The following is a 16,058-nucleotide window of genomic DNA, read 5'->3' on the forward strand; positions in this document are numbered from 1 at the left end:
CAACATTATACAAGTCCTTGCACATAATATATTTTATTTGATTACATTATACAATTAACTTAGAAAAAGAACCGATGTCAATAAGAATTTTGTTTTCAATAAGTTTATTAACTTGCTACAAGTGAGGTGTGGAGTAGTTCAGATGGTTGAATGGAATGGATGCCAGGGGAAGTACATATTGGCATGATGCTATTGTAACACACCAGTTTCATGTAGTTTGAATTTGTGGATAATCTAGTTTGTAGTACGTAATAACTATCCTTAATTCATCCTCCGCCATTTCATGTCGCAAACCCCAAAACCACCGAATCATTTGCGCCTATGAATGCCAAGCTCCCAAGTTAGGTTCATGGAGTTTGGAGGTGACCAGGTGATGACCCACTCCGCCTGCAACTGTTTCGCCAAAGAACGAATAATGGAGTCTTTTGTGCCATTTGAATCACTAGAGTTAACTGTTAGCTAGCCAGCTTTGATAGGTATAGTTGGTAAGACACTGGTAGCTGGTTCATTAGCTAGATCCAATCAAAGATTCAAGTAAATTTGGCAGCTAGCTCACTGTTAGTTGTGTGTGGTCAAACAGGCTCTCATAAATCCAACCCATTTATAAGCTCTCCTTTTAATTTTGTATTACTATAATGCCATGTTTAAATTGGCAGCAGATCCAAATAATCCAGCTAATGGTATTCAGATTGAATTATCCACCTAATTAACCATCCAACAAATAAAATGTTATACAATTCTATCATAGTAGGGCACAAGCATTTCTCGGGTACTTGGCCCACTTGTCAGCCTTTGAACGTTCTACTTGCATTCGCACAAGTTCCTCCCATCCAAACAATGACACAAGCTCAAATAGGGCAAGCCCACCCAATCATCCAAACTATTATGATTTTCATGCAAGTGGTGAGATACTTTTTTGTTTCTTGGCGGGCTAAAAGGAAAGGTAATATATTTCACTAACTTTATTTGTTATGCCATTTCTTTACATTATGAATGGTTAATATTACTGATGTTTGAACTGCGAACACCTGAGAATATATGATTAGTAATGGAAAACAAAAAAAAATTGTTAACAAGTCAATAAAGACTAATGACCACCGGTTTACAATAACATTGTTAGTATATGATGACTAGCAACGAATGAACACACATACACCAACAACATTTTTCTAGGAGGGCATTTACAATTTGTAGGAGGATGAGTGTGTTGCCAATTGCCAGAGCACTCCCTGGCCTCCTTACAACATTATTTGTGTATGAGTCCTTGCACATAATATATTTTATTTGATTGCATCCTACAATCCACATAGAAAAGAACCATGGATGTCATATGTCAATAAGAATTTTGTTTTTAATAAGCTTAACATGCTACAAGTGAGGTGTGGAGTAGTTCAAATGATTGAAGGGAATGGATGCTGGTAGCAACAGTACATATTGGTGTGATGCTATTGTAACACCCCAGTTTCATGTAGTTTTAATTTGTAGATAATCTTGTCTGTAGTATGTACATAACTATCCTTAATTCATCCTCCTCCACCATTTCACGTTGCAAACCCCTCATCATCCATGCTAACCATGGGAACTCCCAAAACCACTAAATCATCTACACCCATGAAATGCTCCTTGCTTGTTCACATGGATGCGTCAATGGGATAATTGTTCTTGTTATCATATTTATTCAAATGACACTAGCTTTGTATAGTGTGCGCAAATTATGTTGCTAGTACTACAATACAACGGAGCAAATGTACATACACATCCTATAGACCTTCATCAAATATATTTTCAGCCATCAAATATTGAGAGCTAGCTAGATACATTTGTTGTCTATATATATGTCATCCATTGGTTTGCACTTTGATAGTAGGTTTAAAAATAATGCATCTAGCACCGAACCATATATAGGCCCATGCATGGCATCAATCAACCAAAATAAATTCTCTGTACGCTCCCCAGTTTGGTTTCATGGAGTTCGGTGTGACTATGTGAGACTCACTCTGCTGTCTACCACCGTTTCTTCTCGCTATGTAAACAAAGAGCCGTTTGATACGTATAGTTGGTAAATGGTAATACACTGGTTAGCTGGTACGTTAGCTAGATCCAATCAATTAAATATTCAAGTAAATTTTGGCAACTCACTGTTAATTAGTTGTATGTGATCAAACACAGGATCTCGTAAATCCAACCATTTAAGCTTTCCTTTTATTTTTGTATTACTATATGCCATGTTTAAATTGGATAGATCGAATAAAGATGCTAAAAGAACTTCAACAGATCCAAACGATCTAGTTTATAAAATGTTATACATAGCAGGCACACATAAGCATTTCTTGGGTAATTGCCCCACTTATCAGCCTTTGAACGTTCTGCATGTATTTGCACAATTTCCTCCCATCCAAACAATGACACAAGTTCATATAAGGCAAGGCCCACCCAACCATCGAAACTATTATGATTTCCCATACGAAATCTGAAGAAGAAAAAAGTATTTTAAAATTGTAGAGCGCCACAAAATCTTTGTACTTGATTTTCTTCATTTATGATTTCCATACGAAGTCCAAATATTTGTTAAAAATTGTGTACTTCTGTGTTTTTGGGGGAGGGGGGTCTTTATGCTTCTGTACACATGTAAACACTCCATTTCTTTTAGAAGTAAATTTAGAATACTTCTCGCAATAAAAATATTTCTAGAATCTCTCATATTTTATTGTTTCTAAAAATATTGTCGGTATTAAAGTTACATATAGGGCTGTAAGATCTGTAACTTTTTACTTGACAAATTTTGTTAAAATATAATCTCTTAAGTGCCAATTACTGCACTAGTTTGGAGATATAAAGTAAAAATAATAGCATCTTTCTCTTCTAACCAGACATGGACGGTATAGGTGCTATGCATATAGAGGTAGAAGTCCTGGGTTTGAATCATAGAAAAATATATATGCACATAATTTGTGCAGAAATTTACGTGAGTTATGACTTATCACATCCAACCATTCTTTTATCACACAACCTCCATCCCTTCCAATATCTTAGAAGCAATATGTGAACTTGATATGCTCGAATTCACGAACTAATTGATACAAAAGCCACTGACTACAAGTGCTTTAGTACAGACCACTGAACGATGGCTCCAACACCAGTCTTGCCTATAGAATGAACTATTTGTAAGAGAAAAAATAGCACTAACCTTGGTAAATCAATGTGCAGCACCTCTTCTCTTTTCTAGCACCTTCTTCCTAACTTTCCTGGCTCCACCACTTGAGTATATATAGGAGATTAGCAGACACTTGATATCTATATCTATATCTATAGAATCTATATTCTATATCTATATCTATATCTATATCTATATCTATATCTATATCTATATCTATATCTATATCTATATCTATATCTATATCTATATCTATATCTATATCTATATCTATTAATCTATACCTATATATTTTTTTAAAAATAGACCCCGCTATATTTCTATCTCAACATGAAGCTATATCTTCTATACTAAATACTACATCATCCCTCAATCTCTTTATGCAATCTATCCACGCCACCGCCACTAAATGCAATTACTATTTTTAATCTATTAAGAAATACAAGGCATATATTTATGTTATTTGTTTTGCAATACTATCATATTGCGATTTGATCTAATTTGCATTAGTTTCTTTACTAAATTATTTTGCTACCTTGCCAAATTTTAACTAAAACTGATGCAAGGACATGTAGTCCAACACATGCAAGTGACTCTATCTCTAGGAATGTCTGTGGACATAAGTAACGGGCCTCTTAGGTCTATATTGGGCCTCCTCTTAAGATGTTTGACTTTAAAAATTCTATTTTAAGAAGTAGACCACTTAAAAGGCCTTCATAAATCCATTTTAGGACACAAGAAATTTTTGTCCATCTCCACAAATTAAATGTATCCTCACGTATTTTAGAAGATGGTTAATTTTTATGATCACCTCTGACTGGGTAGTTTCTCGTAAAATTATTTATGTATTAGTGGGGTTGATAATTTCTTAAGTCACCTTTTGTTGTTGTACTCTTACAAAAAGCTATTGCAAATATCATTAATTTGAATTGGCTACTTAGCTCTGCAATGGTTGTGGCCTGGTCCTCTTTTCTAAAACTTCATCTTCCAATCTTATGAGCAATTTGTCTTGTAAAGGCGTACTTCAGTCCTCAAAATGAATACAGAACCATTGGTGGTAGTGTCACTAATAATTGGAAGAAATGACACGTCAAAACAACACAATATGACAACTGCATAACAGACACGGGAAAACATGTCATCACTTCTGTTACGTCTCTAATGTAAGCACACCAGTGACACATAAAATAAACATGTCGCTAATGAACCTTCATCAAAGACACATTTATCCAAATCACATTAGTGATGCTCAACCCTCTTTAGATACTTTATAGCCAAAATTTGTCTCTAACGTGAGTCATTAGAGACTTGAAATGCCAAAAGTGTCTTTGATGTGAGTCATCAGAGACACTAAAAGCCAAAACACGTCTTTGATGTCGGTCATTAGTGACTCTTATAGCCAAAACACATCTTTGATAAGGGTCTCACAAGAGTCGTGTTGTGGCTATAAGAGTAGATTCCTTATAATGAAAGCCTAGAATTTAAAATTTGGGTCAAATTCATTGTAGATTTTGAGATTAGTTGGATCAAATCTAGCTCCAATTTAAGGTAGAGATATAGATAGGGATAGAGAAAGATACAAAGAGAAAATTGAGACACAGAGATCGATAGATATACACAAGAATAAAGAAGAGATAGATAGTAAAATAAATCAATGTCTTTCCATGTCATATTGGTCTTTATAGTCATATATATGCCATTATATTCAACAACTCAAAGCATGATTGTGCAGCCGGATCCAGGATCATTCATATTGTCCAATAAGAATATGAGTGACCGGTGGGGAGCCTTGATACTTATATTGTTTCTCTCTGTGTTCCTTGCGCAATGTAAGTACCTCATGATCATCTTCTACTCTACGTTTGTTGGTTCTATATATATATATATATATATATATATATATATATATATATATATCCTCATGAACACATAATCTATCAGGTCATTCTCATGAGGAGCAGCATGTTGGAACTGCAAGGGGCCGAGCTGCTTATAGCGTCACCAGAACAAATCATTTATTTTGTCGGACCGATAACAAAAATAATAAATTTGTCTACTGCTGCGCGAATCAATGGCCAAAACCAAAATGTTATGACACTTTTCAGGAGTGTCTTGCCCATTGCCATGCTCGTAATCTCAAATTCCCAAGTGAATAAGTGATCGACCATGCCAATCAAGTTAATGATGCATAATCATAATGATCCTCCAGTCAGTTCATTTAATTTGATTGTTTTAAAATACCTAAGTAATGTACTCCATATTGATCGGTAATAATAAGGGAAAGTTCTATTCTAGTATGTTTGTTCCATATATCTCCACTTGTTTCTGTTTTCAAAGTACTCCATATATATGATTGATAATATATAAGGAAAGTCTGCCGCCAATCCGATCGCTGGGCACCATTCGCCGATGCCTTCACTGCCCACTAGCCACCACTGACTCAGTTGCTCGCGCCGCCGCTGATCCTATCGCCGAGCTCCACTACGTTCGTCGCCTGCCAGCACCAGCTGCTGCCGACTCCATTGTCAGCTCCCTGGGCTGCTTGTGCCCGCGCGCGCCACTGCAGATATGAGCGCCGATCGAGAAACCTGCTTTCTCCCTCTGCGCTCATTACCCGCCGCCGATTTGTTTCACCAGGCTCGCTCGCTGCCGCGATCCGCCCCACCCGCCTGCTATCGCGTTCGCGTGACGCTCGCTCGCGACCCGCGAACAGTCTGCGCACGCCTCGCAAATATTTTGTCCAGAAAATATGTGACTTATGACTTGTGACCGTGATAAATTGTAGACAATGTTTTTTTAGAGGTTGCTAGGTTTTTGACCGCCTCTAGAAATCAATCTTTAAAGGTAAATGAGATTCAGTCCGTCTCTAGAAATATATTGTTAGAGGCGGCCGAATATCCAATTTCTGGAGAACAAATTAAAGGTGGAGGTGGATGAAATATCCGTCTCTACAAAAGGTTTTCAGCCACCTCTAAAAATCTTGTTTTTAGTAGTTATGGACAGAAGGGATGTGTTGTACAATAACTATTCCTTCTAATATTAGATATAGGAACATAATGTTTTTGGAAAGTACAAAAATCATTACTCTCAGTAGAAGTAGAAATGGTAGTGTCAATTGTGCAAGTTCATCAGCATGTTGGTCAATTGGTTCCAAAACCAAGCTGAGCAACATGCTAGTTTGCGAGAAATTTGTTGGAACACCTTTTCAACCACCTCTCCACACCTTTTACGAACAATGATCAAATTTAATAGTTGAAGCCATAATTTAATAATTGGTCAAATTTAGATCTAATTTGTGAAATATATTACAATAAATTCATTGTAGGTTTTGAGGTTCGCTAGATCAAAACCTAGCTCCAATTTAAGAAAGAGATAGAGAGAGATAATGAATAAGAAAGACGAGAAGAAATTAAATAAAGACAGAGATAATGATAGAGAAAGAGAAAAGATAGAGATAGATATACAGAAAAAATAGAGACAAATAGCAAAATATATATACACTGCATGCCGTGGGGCCGGGCCAGGTAGGGACCAAAACAAAAGAAGAAATCACAAAGAGGTCAGCATAGCATGGACACCCAGGCTGCCAATACAAGACCGACGAACTCCAATAATTGCAGGAGCACGAAGAAGTTGGCACATACTGCTCGCTTCCTTTTTCGAGCCTCTAAGGGCATGTATAACCCACAGACAGCAAACTGTTTACATGATGATGTCACACTCTATAGACAGCTAAATATATAACACATACAATGGGTTATTTGTTTGACTGTCTGTTAATTCTTTAATGCTTGTATGTAGCAATGATCGAACGTGGATATATTCATGTATACCACTATGTTGCTTGTTAATAAATAAATACCAAACATAAGTATATTTATACATAATATAATAAAAAATTATTTGTTCATAATCTATAAGCATAATCTGACTACACAAGAAAGCTTCACTGCCGTATACATCCGCAAGAAAGCAAAAGAGATCACAGTAGCTTGTTGTACGTCGTAACAGCATCGGCCGCTTGCCGCACGGGATCAGACCACGCCCGTGTTCGCTCTGGGAGCACGAGCCATGGCCGTCGGCTCTTGAGGCGACGGCAGCACTCTCTCTCCGTGATAATTCTATTGTTTTTGTCTCGGTAGATGCGTGCAGACGGCTTCCACACAACCGTTGTAAAGAAGTTAGACGTAATTAAATTTAACAAAATATATAAAAAAATATTAATATTTATACTACATAATTAATATCATTATATAGATCGCTGAATCTATTTTTACAATAAATTTATTTAGAGCTATAAATTTTGCTAATATTTTTTAGAAGCTAGTAAAACTTGAGAAAATTTAACGAACACGAACACGAACACTATAGTGATGGACAAGAAATAAAGAGAGTATACATGAAGTGAGGAACAGTGAAGCATGGGCTCCTGCTTCAACATCACGCTCGTTGAACTAGATAATGAAAATAAAAAACATGACGTGAACGAACTTGTGAATAAAAATTGTAATGTTGCTTTAGTCGTCCACATGCATGCTTTAGTTTGCACGATTCGTCTTCTTGTTGATACCATCGAAGCAAGGGTGTCTGCATATATGCCTTGTTCATTTTGCCGTCGACAGCAGTGGACGACTAGATTGGAGCCTTAGGATGCTGTCCAATATATCTAGGAGAACGGTGCAGTAGCAGCCCTCTAGGCGTGGTCACTGTCATGGCTTGGCGTCGGATCCAAAGGGAACATAGACACCACGGGGAGGGCGCCAGGGCAGGAGTACCGCGGCCTCTGGTGCGAATAGGAGTAAGTATCGTCAGACGTCAAGGCCGTGCGGTCAGATTTATAGGCCCCGTACCAAACGCTAAGTGAGGCCTAAATATAGCCAAAATAATGTATATACTGTAGAGAGCAAATGTAATACATACTCTAAGGGTTGAATTCATATTTTCTAAATTGATTTGTAGAAAATATGGCTTCAAAAGATGAATGAAAAAATAAAATTAAAATTATACAAGCAGTTGTAGACCTTCATACCAAGAATATAATTATGGAATTGAAGAAAACTAATGCCTTCACTCCTGCAGGGGCCTCTGCCTCTCACCCTCTCCTTGATGCTTGCTATTCGCTTGGACGAGCGTCACGAGCCAACAGGCGGAATCGCGGAACGAAATGAACAGAGGACGAATACACGAGATGGTGAGAGAATGCGAGACGCTGTGTGGGGGGTGGGGGGGGGAGGAGGGGCCTTGGGGCTCGGAGCCAAGAATTAAGAAGCGTCGCCACACGTGAAGTCGTCGCGAGGGTTGCGTAGTCATGGAGATGCACGCACTGATCGAGCTGGCCAGCTATAGGATCTGGACTCACTACTGCAGTTAGGCTGATTTTTTGAGGCCCTACACATTGGGGGTCCTGTACGCTCGTACCGGTCACATGACCCTAAGTATCGTGGCCATGGATGAGGTCAAGCACGGGGATGCGCACGGTGAAGAAATTGACGGCCATGGGAGGAGAGGGAGGAGAAGAGGCGGCCCATTTTTCAAAGCAAAAATAAATATATAGAGGATTAAATGTAAAAATACAAGTCATACTAGCCTGCCACATTAGCAAGAAATGTCCATGTGGCTAACATGGACAATTGGTGTGTACCACTGTAACACCCTAAATTTTCCTCTTTTGGAAATAGATGAAAAATAATTTAATTTTGTATTTTTGTGCTCATGAAACATAGGAAAAATAATATTTTCCATTTAATTAAAATTTACCATAGACTTAGCAACTTGTTGTACAAACATGCTTTTGCATTAATTTTGTTGACTTGAGTGGTTTGACTAAAGTTCAAAATTCAAAGTGATTTTTTTAAAAATAGATTTGAAAATGAATTTAGAATAAAAGAAAGAAAAAGAAAATAATAAAGACAAACCCCTCCTCTCTGCTTCCTGGCCCGAAGGCCCAACCGGCTCCCCTTCTCCCCCTCTGGCCTGGCCCATCAAAGCAGCAGCAGCGCCCCAGCCCATCTCTCTCTCGGGCCCAGCCTTCCCCTCCCTTCTCCCACCGCTGACGGCCGGGTCCCGTTTTCTTCCCTCACTGACACCCCGGGCCCACTGGTCAGCATCATCCTCTTACCTTCTTCTTCCCTGAGTCGTCCATGGGACAGACTCCCTCCATGGCAACGAATCTCGTATCTCTCGGGATATCACGAGCAAGACGAATTTCCCTCCCCCCCCATAAAGCTTCATGGACCTTCCCCGCACTTCCTTTTCCTGATCTCGCGACGCCAGACCCGCCCCGACCCCGCAGTTCCCCTATTGGATCTCGTCGACGGGATCAACTCACCCGCGGCCATGACCTCCTCTCCCTACTGCCTCTAGGGCACCAACAACCGCGTGCCGAGCACCGTGACGTGGTAACGAAGCTTTCGAGTTACTCCTTATGTTCTCTAGCACACTCTATGTCGCGTTAACCATCGCCGAACCTTTACAGGGTGCGTTTGTCCGCCGATCCGCGACGTCCACCGTCCAAAAACTTTCCTCGCCCTCCTCTACGACCTTGGTGAGTTCACGGTAACCCCCTCGTGCTCCCTATGTTCTTACATTTGAGTTCGATGCACTCTAGCGCGTTTCCCCATGGTCTCCGGCGAGCTTCTAGCGCCGGCAATAGAGAACCGCCGCGCTGGTCACTGTTCCGGCCGGCGCCCACCCACTCTTTCTCCCAGATTAGATCGAGGCCGTCCGTTTCTAATCTGATGGCCCATAGAGGCCGATACCCTTTCGGTCTGGTTATTTTGTTAAAGAGCTCTTGAAGTTTTTCCAAATAGAAACCGCAGTCCAAAACGTCTTCGAGGAATACGCCTTTCAGTTGTGAAAACGTATAGACCGCCGGCTAGATTCAAAATACGTTTTCTGGAATTTACAAAATTGCCACTGACTTTCTTTTGCTCATAAAATATTTATTTTAACTCCGATTTGACCCGTTCAAATTGCGTTAGATTCGTAATCACAAGATCTACATGTTAGTAAAATTGTTTACTCAGTTTGAAACTTTTTAATTTCGTGACCCTATTTAATCAATTATTTTTCTATATAAAATCTTAGAAAATTCATAACTTATACGTTTTAACTCCAATTTTTGTGATCTTTACGTCTATGAAATTGTAGCGATGCGTAGAATCATTTTATAAAATTTTCATACTGTTTTTATATGATTGGTGTACTGTTCTAATTGTAGCCTTGTTTGCTTCGTGTATGTTTGTCTCCGGTTATTTGTGTGTTGATGATCGATGATCGAGTTTAGTCGGTGAGCAACTCGTGGTGAACAAGAGTACTTCAGTGATCAAGATCAAAGCCTTGGACAACTAGTAAGACCAGCAAGATCAACAAGAGCATTTGGATTAAGGCAAGTATAGCATTTGGATTTTATTTCTGTGACCATGATCTTGTGACTAGATCAATGTTAAGTAATAAACGATAAAAATGACTTTTTAGCCACTTGATGAATTATCTGTAAGTGATAACCGGGACAACAGTGCAACCATGAGGGCTATAATGGCTCTAGCTTTAGTTAAGTATGAGTAATTTTTCTAGCTCATTAGTGGTTATCCGTTGTGGCGCAATTGGAGAATAGCAGACCGTGGATTCCTGCAGGTGGATCACATGGACTGACTAATGAAACCAAGCAGCCCTAACTTGTTAGACGAACCTTTGAAAGACTTCATAGTGATCCCTGCCGACCTCCCTAGGAAGGGGGTTAAGAGATTAGCTACCTCGGGCGAAAGGGTAAATCATGACTCATGGGTAAAGATGTACAACCTCTGCAGAGTGTTAAAAACTAGTATACTAGCCGAGCGGTCTTGGGGATTCTTGCATTAAGGGTGATAAATCTTGTGTGTTAAATATGCTCATTGTTTATTGTTTAATGCTCTATATTATTTATGTCACATTGATCATGAGATTGTGGAAGCTATACAATCTAGTTGCTATACTTGTTGAGTTCGACATGGACTCACTCTTGCTATTTCTCCCCCATACTTCAGGTGGAGTGTTAGGCTTGTGATCAACTAGTCAGTTGGATCCTGTAGAGTGAAGTTAATACCCGAAGTTTGAAGTTGTCTATCCGTTGTTTGCTATCAAAGGTTATCTCTTTTATACTAAGTGCGTTATATATATTTATGCATTGTCTATTGATATTACCCTTTATTTGTAGCTATATGTGAGATTTGACTTCTGAGACTCACATATGGTGCATATCTGGTTTTGTCCTTGAAATCGGGTATTACAACCACTTAACAAATTTAGAGGACTAGAATGCATTTTCAAAATTCATCGACCTATATGACACACTGTTACAAGTTTGAGGGCAACTGGTGCATTTAAAGATCATACTATGGTTTTGCAAAATGAGGCCTAACTGAAGTTTTTCATACTTGAAAATACACAGAAATACTAGCATATGCATATGCTCGTGTGTAACAATGGGACAAAAACCCTTATCAAGCTGAAGCCAGACAAACATGGCCTCTTATTAGAATTAAACCAATTGCATAAACTTAGTTTTATATCCCAAAACTATTCCTTCAGCTTGTTCCTATGCATCCCAGTGGTTTAGACTAAACTAAAATAAAATATCAACTTCATAAACCAAGCAACGTTCGGCTTAACCTATAGTAAGACACATGCATCCCACATGCCTTTTTGTTCTAAGAACCTAAGCCTAGGCCATGAATTTTGTGTTTCGCACGGCTTGTGATAGGAGTCAAGTCACAATTTTCAGCTAGTGCAAAAATCTTTTTTTTTACAAATAGCTCCCATTTCTAACAGCTGCAGATGACATAAGAAACCTCCTATAACTATGGCAGGATGAATCTAGCTCATGAATCGCCCTTATTAGAAATAATCAAACTTTAGGGGCGGTTCTGTTAACAAACCGCCCTTAGAGACGTATCCATTTTTAGAGACGGTTTGCGATAAGAGGACCACCGCTGAAAATAAGATTTCTAGGGATGGATGTCTTTATCGAACCGCCTCTACAAAAAACAGATTATGAGGGTCGTTGATGTTAAGAGAAATGTGTTAGGACTTTATTAATAGGGGTGGTTCTCTTGGTCAACCGGCCCTAAAAAGAACTTGCTACAAATACCCTTTCTCCTCCTTGTTTTCAACATCCACTGTAGTTTACCAAAAGGATTCTCAAGAAATTCAAAATGGTTTCTACAAGTTCTAGATGTGGGAGGTTCTCTATGATAGGGGCTCTTTCTGTGATAAGTATTTGACTATGCAAAAGACCCTAAGTTTGAGGCTCTTCGTGCTTCAACCGAAAGACCCTTCGCTTCTTTGTTATATGAAGCACAATGTTGATTAATAGTCTATAAATTAGAGTACCATAGAAATAGTTTGTAAAACAACTGAGTATTAATTAACTAGTACCTTAATAATCTACATATGAAGCTATTTTGAATAAATTGCAATAGGCTCTATAATTTGGTGAGAAACCATGATTGGCGGGAAAATTCAAAAGTTTAAACAGGTTTGCAGTGGCAATTCAGTTTGAATAGAACCGACCTTGTAAATAGATTTCAGGGGTGGTTCATTTAAGCCAACAACCCCTGAAAAATTAATTTCAACTGCGGTTACCTTGCCACAACCATCGTTGAAAAGCAATTTCAAGGGATTTCATAAAGGCAGTTGCATCTAGAAATGTGGTTTAGGAGTGTGTCATAGAGCAACTGCCACTAAAAATATATTTAGAAGGGCAGTTGTTTCAAACCAATCGCCCCTAAAAATACAGTTTCAAGGGCAATTGTCATAAAACATTCTCCCTTGCAAAACGTAATTTCAAGATTTCTTAATGACACCACTCCTAGAAATCCTTTTCTGGGAACAGGTAAATGTCCGATGCTATAACAACCCTATCTTTACAATCAGTGGCATAGTGGTAGTTTTATGAACTAGAGCTCAACATCGTTTTTTAGGATGAGCAAAAATCATTTATGTACTGTGGGGTATAAACCCCTATACTCTTACGGCTAGACTTTGGCCAGGAGGCTTGGCCCATCACGAGGACGGTTCGAGACTTGATCCAATTGCTTAGAGTTTTGCGCAAGAAAACAGGACGTGGAGATCAAGCCGGATTCTAATCGGTTAGAATAGGAATTGATATCATGCTATCTATGGCAATTGTAACCGACTAGGATTAGTTTCCAGATATGTAACCCTACCCTCTGGACTATATAAGGAGAGGCAAGGGACCCCCCTAGGACACATTATTCTCTCAACACAATCCAATACAATCAGACGCAGGACGTAGGTATTACGCCCACACGGCGGCCGAACCTGGATAAAAACCTTGTCTGTGTCTTGCGTCACCATCGAGTTCGTAGCTTGCGCACCGTCTACCGATAAACTACTACCGTGGGTATACCCCAGGGTAGACTGCCGACTAGCTTTCGTCGACAGTGGCGCGCCAGGTAGGGGGTGTGCGTACAGCTCTCTCGGCGAACAAGATGGTCATCGTTCCAGCTTTCGCGGCCGTGCCTGAAGGCCTCACGTTCACCGTCGGCCAGATCACGTGGACGACTCATGGCGGCGGCCTCACGACCACGACTTCGGAAGAAACCCAGATCCAATCTGGGACGACAGCGGCGTCGACTCCGATCACGCTGACACCGAGCACCCGACCACCGCTCCCTCGTTACAGGGGAAAGAAGGTCGACGGCTCGGATCTTTTCCGAGCCCTTGATCGCGCTGATCTCAGGCTCCTCGAAGCTTCCCGAATGGTAGATGGGATCTCGCGCCGATCTGATCAAGTCACGTCAACAGACTCTTTCAACTCCTGTCGGCCAACTCGTGTCGTCACACACGAACAGCTGGAGACGTCTCTGACAATAATCTCCACCCCCACGGGACGCTCCATCGAACTCAAGGCAGACCCAGACCAGAGTCCTCCCTATAGGCTAAACAACTCGGCCGTTCACTACTCACGGCACATTCAATCCCTTTTCAACAGGGCGGGTTGGTCGCCGAGACAGAGCAGTCGACCAGTTCGCCATCACGTCAACATGGTGTCAATCCAAGTACTGCCGAACAACCAGGCTTCCAGCACAAACTCCAGCACAGGGTCCGTCCCTACCGAGGTTATAAACTCCGAGGACGAAGATTACGACCTGGATTTACCACTGTATCCCCCGGGTTTTTCTCGCTTTCCAGTCTTTCCACCCCGGCGGGGAGATCTTATTTTCAATGTCAGCAACGACGAACCGGTCGTCGACGGAGAAACAGACGAACAGAAGCAACTCCGCGAACAGCGCAATGCCGACCGCGCCCGACGGCGCGCGGATGAGGAACGGCAATTTGCGCCGCATAACCTCAGTGATGCTTTCGACATGGTCGGAGATCAGCAAGTCTACAAAACGCCAAGTGCTAACGTGGCTGTTGCTATGGCAAACCTGGACCGACTCCCTGATACTCCTGAGTGCCAGGGTGTCCGATCCAGCGTACGCGCACACCTGATCGCCGCGATGGGGCAGACAGCCACCTTACTCAAAAGGGTCCAAGCTATCTCCTACACAGAGGTTTCTTCCGACCAGACTCATCGTAGCCGGACTTCACCACAACTCAGTGAGCGCCACCGCAGCCGCTCCCCCAATGATCGCAGGAAGGACGGTTCGAGGCCAGGAGGCTAGACTTGGGCCAGGAGGCTTGGCCCATCACGAGGACGGTTCGAGGCTTGATCCAACTGCTCAGAGTTTTGTGCAAGGAAACAGGACGTGGAGATCAAGCTGGATTCTAGTCGGTTAGAATAGAAATTGATATCATGCTATCTATGGCAATTGTAACCGACTAGGATTAGTTTCCAGATCTGTAACCCTGCCCTCTGGACTATATAAGGAGAGGCAAGGGACCCCCCTAGGACACATTATTCTCTCAACACAATCCAATACAATCAGACGCAGGACGTAGGTATTACGCCCACACGGCGGCCGAACCTGGATAAAAACCTTGTCTGTGTCTTGCGTCACCATCGAGTTCGTAGCTTGCGCACCGTCCACCGATAAACTACTACCGTGGGTATACCCCAGGGTAGACTGCCGACTAGCTTTCGCCGACATGTACTAGTGTTTGTATCAGTATACAAACACAACTGTCATTATATTTGTTCATTATATTTGTTACAAGATTTTTTATTTAATTTGATCACTAGAAGACCAAGAAACCTAACGGTGCATATGATCTTGTGGCTTGTTATTTGGTTACCGTAATGTGAATCGATAGGTCAAGAGTTCGACTTTGCACCTTGCAGCAAAATTGCACATTGTAAAAAATCACATTGCAAAATTGCAAGTTGTAAAAAAATCACATTAATTGTCACCAAAGCAGATTTCGGGGATTGGGGTTTCTTAGGTAGCATGATTGAGGTGTTTTACCTTAAAAGCAATGTCATGTGGGAGGTCATAAGCCCAGCTCATCTGAGTTTCTATAAACTCTAATGGTGTTCATGGAGTCCGAGCAGTTTGTTGTGCGGTGTCCAAGCACAATATAATGTTTCTCAAATTAAAATTATGAAATTCATTGCTCTTAGTAACAAGTAGAGTTCTATTACTAGATGCAGCATTGGTAGCTTTCAATTGTGGAAGTTCATTAGCACAAAACGATGTTGGTGATTTGGTTGCAAAACTAAGTTGAGCAACAAGCTTGTTTGTAATAAATTTGATGGAACACCTTTTTAACCACATCTCCACACCTGTTAGGAACAATAGTTCATGCTTGTGGGTCCAAGATATGATGGAAACTATAATTTGATAATTTGATCAAATTTACGTGCATCTAATTTGTGAAATACATTACAATGAGTTCATTATAGATTTTGAGATTCACTAGATCAAAATCTAGCTTCAGTTTAAGATAGAGATAGAGATAG

Source organism: Sorghum bicolor, chromosome 10 (genome assembly GCF_000003195.3).
Source record: "Sorghum bicolor cultivar BTx623 chromosome 10, Sorghum_bicolor_NCBIv3, whole genome shotgun sequence".
In the NCBI taxonomy this organism is placed as follows: domain Eukaryota; kingdom Viridiplantae; phylum Streptophyta; class Magnoliopsida; order Poales; family Poaceae; genus Sorghum; species Sorghum bicolor.